Source organism: Lathyrus oleraceus, chromosome 2, assembly GCF_024323335.1.
Source record: "Lathyrus oleraceus cultivar Zhongwan6 chromosome 2, CAAS_Psat_ZW6_1.0, whole genome shotgun sequence".
In the NCBI taxonomy this organism is placed as follows: Eukaryota; Viridiplantae; Streptophyta; class Magnoliopsida; order Fabales; family Fabaceae; genus Lathyrus; species Lathyrus oleraceus.
In genome coordinates, this window is record NC_066580.1 from 373,025,434 (window position 1) to 373,031,433 (window position 6,000).

The following is a 6,000-nucleotide window of genomic DNA, read 5'->3' on the forward strand; positions in this document are numbered from 1 at the left end:
ATCAATGCATACTAATAGGAACATCAACAGCAGTCCAATTGTTGCAAGCTTTTCCATGCGTCACAAAATTGGTGTAGTCTTCGTCTTCATCACCCTCAATCACAACAACTAAGTGTTATTCATTACCATGAATGAACCCTCTGCTACCGAAACTGGGTTGCACATCTTCAGCTTTAACCACAAATGAACCTCGTTGGAAACCCAAACCGGCTCTGCTCTTGTTGTCGACGACCTCTACCATCTATCCCCACTGATCAGACTTTCCATCTTCAACAATTCTCCGCGCATCTTTGAATGAGGACATGGGTGCCCCAACTCTCTTTTCCTCAGCAATAGACAAGGCTTGGAACGGATTTCCAATCTCGTCCTTAGCTTCTACATAAGAGAAAGATGACAGATGGCTTACCAATAAATCCTTCTCCCCGCCAAAGATAACCAGCTTTCCATTCTTGACAAATTTCAGCTTCTGATGTAGTGTTGAAGTAACAGCTCCCGCCTCATGTATCCCTGGCCTTCCTACTAGCAAGCAGCTATAGGTCGGGTGGATATCCATTACTTAGAAGGTAATTTGGAAATCACTCAGACCTATCTTCACAGGAAGGTCCACTTCACCAATAACAGTTTTGCGAGAACCGTCAAAATCTTTGACGATCACGCCACTATATCTCATAGGAGCTCCTTGATATGACAATCTTGATAGATATGACGTCGGGAGTGCGTTCAATAAAGAAACGATGTCAACCAAAACATTTGACAACATGTCCTCCTTGCAGTTCATTTAAATGTGCAATGCCAAGTTGTGATTTCTACCCTCCTCGGGGAGTTCTTCATCACAAAAACTAAGATTGTTGCATGAAGTGATGTTAGCTACAATATGATCAAACTGATCCACTGTAACATCATGTTACACATACGCTTTCTCTGACACCTTTTGTAGTGCTTCTCTATGCGCTTCAGAGTCCATAAGCAGAGACAACACTAAAATCTTGGAGAGGGTTTGGAGCAGCTGCTCCACCATATTAAACTCACTCTTCTTAATTAATCGGAATATCTCATCATCATCGTTAGGCTTCAAACCATTGGATTCACCAGACTGACATTTGGAGCGCTAATAGAATCTACTGCAGGCATATCCACCTTCTTACTGACAGACATATCTTGCACATTCTTAGGGAACAGTGGCCGAAAGACACAACCACTACGGGTCACCTTAGTAACATCAGCAATGCTCACAACAGAACTAGTCGTAGGCAACGGAACCTCTTGACCATTCTCTAAAATGGTAGCATTGTATTGATATGGGATAGCCTTATCGGATGCATACGGGACATGGCCCGCTAACCGTATAACCAACGATGATACCGATCTATTGCTGACACTATTATTGTTGCTGCTATCGTACTGGATCACTATTCTTTCTGGAGTTTTAAATACAGAAACTATAACATTGACATCGTCACCTAAGTGACGGGACTGCAAGATCTGAATCATACCTTCATCCATCAACCTCTGGATGTCTCTCTTCACAATCACATAACCTCGATAATTGACGCTGCAGATTGCACAACCATCATGGTCATGCTCACAATCGCTAACCAAACAGATATCTTTGTGCATCCTCACCAATGACCTTCTAATGAAGCATACCTCATATATTTTGAATTCCCCGGGACAACCGTCCACCATATTAATAGATGAATTACCATGAGCAGGTAGTGGGTTAGCTTTAACATTTGGCGCACGGTCCTCAAAGGACACCATTCCACTCTTAACCAGCTTTTGGATTTCATACTTCAGGGGGTAGCAATTGTCAATATCATGGCCAGGAGCCCCTTGGTGAAAGGCATAGCGAAGCTCTAGCTTGTACCACCATGAAAGTTGCTCAGGGATTTGAGGTGGATTCCTTGGTTGTAAAAGGTTCTTGAGAACCAACGATGGATAAATTTTTGCATAAGTCATATGAATTAGGTTAAAACAGACCTTCTTCCTCTCAAAGCTTTATTGTTGTTGATGATTGTTGTTGTTGTAGTTGTTGTTCGTTGCTGTGACTGTTGTTGACGTTGTTGTTGAATTGGTGTTGAATTGGTGTTGATTGATTGTTCGAAAATACCGGAATCACCGATGACACTTGATGATGGTGTTGACGGGGTGGTTGACTTCTTCTTACATGAGGCCTCCTCTGCCTCCCAACAGATACTTCATTAGTTTCGTTCTCTTTCTTCTCAAAATTGTTACCATACCTCTTGCTGGACGAAACTTCCTCCCTAGATAACCGTCCCTCTCAGACACCTTCTTTTAGCCTCATCCCCATATTTACCATTTTGGTAAAATCACTGGGGGAACTGGAAATCATTCACTCATAGTAAAATGAGCTCAGGGTCTTGAGAAAAATCTTAGTCATCTCCTTATCTTCCAAAAAAGGGGTAATCTGTGCGGCATGTTCTCTCCATCGCTAAGCGTACTCTTTAAACGTCTCCTTATCTTTTTGAGACAATGACCTCAACTGGTCCCTATCTAGCGCCATATCCATATTATGTTTATACTGCTTCACAAATGCTTCACCCAAATTGTTGAATGTACGAACGCTCGCACTATCCAAACCCATGTACCACCTCAGAGCGGCACCAGTCAGACTGTATTGAAAGTAATAAATCAATAACTGATTTTTATTAGTTTTCTTCGACATCTTTCTAGCATACCTGACGAGATGACTGAGCGGACAATTTGATTGTAACAATTGTAACAATTTGATTGACCATAAAAAATCTTTTTTATTTATATAATTGGAAGGATTACATTGAGTACAATTTCAGAAACCAAAAATACAAAATACAAGAGGAAAGGAGACTAGTCATCTTAAGGTTCCCTAACAACAATGTCAGAAGATCTAGCTGCAGGCGCATACTTCCTTCGAATGCGTCAAATCTCGGACTCAAAATAAGTCTTCATCTGAGCCTTCTCAAGGACAAGATGATCAACAATCTTCTTCCAAGCACCGGAAGGATGAGGCATACTAGAGGAAGATGAAACCTATGGTTCTCTCTGTCTCTTCATTACTCGGTCTTCAAGAAGCTCAAAAATTTCATCTTTATCCTTAGACTCAAGTTGTAACTCCTTATGCTTTCTGCTTAAAGCATGGAAACACTCTTCCCACATGTCCTTCTCCTGCTTCATCTTAGCGAGTGCGTCTTCCAACTCTTCTACATCTTGGTTAGGGAGAGTTAATGGCTCAACCATAACCATAGACACATGTCTTTCACAAGCATAAGGAATCTTCAATTCCAAAGATCTCTTCTTCACCCAAAGAGTGTAAGCTTCCAAAGCTACATAGTTGCATGGACCAAGCTCGGATCTTCCTTTCCTATGCACATTATGCCAAGCATGCACTATCTTTTGCTTCAAATGTTGGGGGTCTTTACCCTCTTGATAGAAAAGACCTAACTTAGTGTTATTAGGTTTGTCTCTCAAGGGGAACCTAAGTTGATGATGAGCCAAAGCAGGGTTGTAGATGATTCCTCCTTGTGTACCAATGAGAGGCACATTAGAGAATTCACCACAACTATCAATAATCTCCAAGCTACTTAATGAAGAGTCAGACCAAACTATATCATCATTGGTGAGTGATCGGCCACCATTTCCATTGAATTCCCTCCGTTAATCCGACATATTTTCATCACTTTGGTAAGATTTATGTTGATTTTTAGTTGCTTTGGAGTCAATTATCATGTTCTGTTGATTTGGTATCGCATTGCATTTGATTACAAGTTTATGTCAAAAAGATCTCGTTTATGCTTCGTTTGGTAGTGTCATTGTTACAGGCCATTGCACAGGTTTAAAAGCAAGAATGGTGAAGTTATGGACACTCTAAAAGGCAAAAATATGAAGAAACAGCAGGTCAACACGGGCACCCGTGTGCCATAACACTGCCCGTGTTGTTGGTCAGGTAGGGCAAGAGAGGAGAAGAAAAACAGAGATCGACACGGGCACCCGTGTTCCACCATACGGCCGTGTTGATTAAAACAGTGCATCAACACGGGCACCCGTGTGTAGGAACACGACCCGTGTTGTTGCCTCTATAGCTGATGATGAAAATAATTAATTATGGTGATCAACACGGCCACCCGTGTGGTGACACACGGCCGTGTTGATTGGACGCAGCATGGAAAACCTAAATTTTGCTTTGTGAACCGATTCTGCTCATTAAGGGTAGTTTGGACCTTTTGCTTGGATGAAAGTGATCTGAAACTATAACAAGGCCTGGAAGAGAAAGAGGAGAGCACCTTTTGATAGACGAACAAAAGCATTGCATTGGAGAAGATAGCGAATACGACGAATTTGAAGACGACGAGATTCAAAGGTATCAACCATTGAAGATCAAACTCTCCTAATTCTTTGTAATGTCTAATCTTTACTTTATGAGTTCTTTAAGTACTATGAGAGGCCAAACCCCCTGATGCTAGGGGGGTGGTCCTGATGTTATCGCATGTTATGAATTTGAACAAATGATTTCTTGATTACTATGTTACGTATTTCAATTCAATTGTGTGATGTTATTATGCGTTTGTATCGGACAAATACAAATTGATCTATGACTTTCAATAACAGGATTGTGATTGTTAGGGTTTTCACACAATTGGGTTTATGAATGCATCATCTAGGACTAGTAACTTTCATAAATCACCGTAAACCTTGATATTTTGCATAATTAAAACCAATGATTAATTGAATGGACATTTGAGTAAGAATTGGTAGTTTAATAGTTTCTTCCTTAAGGACTTAAGTAAGAACATTCTGAGGTTAGGTGATTGAATGTTTCATATGTATTAAGGAAATCTTGACTGAATTCATAACCGGGTAACTCAATCACTCACCCTAGCATCTTTTATCTTAATCAATTATTTGTACTATTTTCGTGTTTACTATTTTAAAACAGCCAAACCATTATCTTTTTGTTCTGATAGAATCAAATTAAAATAAGTATTTCCTACGCAATCCTTGAGATCGATACTTGGAAATAAAACTCCTTATTACTACATCGGTAAAAATAGTACACTTGCTATTTTTCCGATCAAGTTTTTGGCGCCGTTGTCGGGGATTGCCAAACTACATATTTTAATTTCTATTCTATCGAAATTATGTTGCTTGCCAACCAAAATTTTATCTGTGACAATTTTTTTATTCAATTCTAATCTTTGTCTAACTTGTTTATGCGAGGTAAGGCCTCAGCGGATTTTCCTTTTGACGCAGATCCAGAAAGAACTCTTCGTGCTAGACTCAGACAAGCTAAGATAAAGAAACTGGAATTAGAAGAGAAAGCGGAGGAAGAAGTTGTTTCAGTGCACTCAGAGAATTCAGATTCAGACACGGAAACAGTTCCTGAAATCATGGCTGCTAATCCACCACCACCAAAGAGACTCCTCGGTGACTATGGTGGAACAAACACCCCGGGTGATCGTATGACAATTGTCAACCAACCAGTTACTGTGGAACAATTCCAGCTGCATCCCAGCATCATTAATCAACTCGAAAGAAGGTCCTTCTCTGGAAGAGTGAATGAAGATGCCAACAAGCATCTGCAAAGATTTTTAACCATGAGCACAACACTGAAAATGCCAGGACATAGCGAAGAAGTAGTCTGACTTCGTATGTTCCCATTCACTTTAGCAGATGAGGCTAAAGAGTGGTTCTATTCCTTACCTGCTGGTAGTATCACTACATGGGAGCACATGGAAACAACATTCTTGCAGGAGTATTTTCCCGCATCTGTGTCATTGCGGAAAAGATATGAGATCCTAAACTTCAAACAGAAGGAGGGTGAGTCACTAGGAGATGCCTACAAACGATTCAAGAGAATCCTAGTGGCTTGTCCTACTCACAACATGGATGAAACTGAACAAATGCAAATGTTTGTCAATGGTCTTCGAATTCAAATAAGACAAATCCTTGATTCAGCAGCTGGTGGCTCAGCCAACTTTGCAACAGCCACCGGTATGAAGAAGA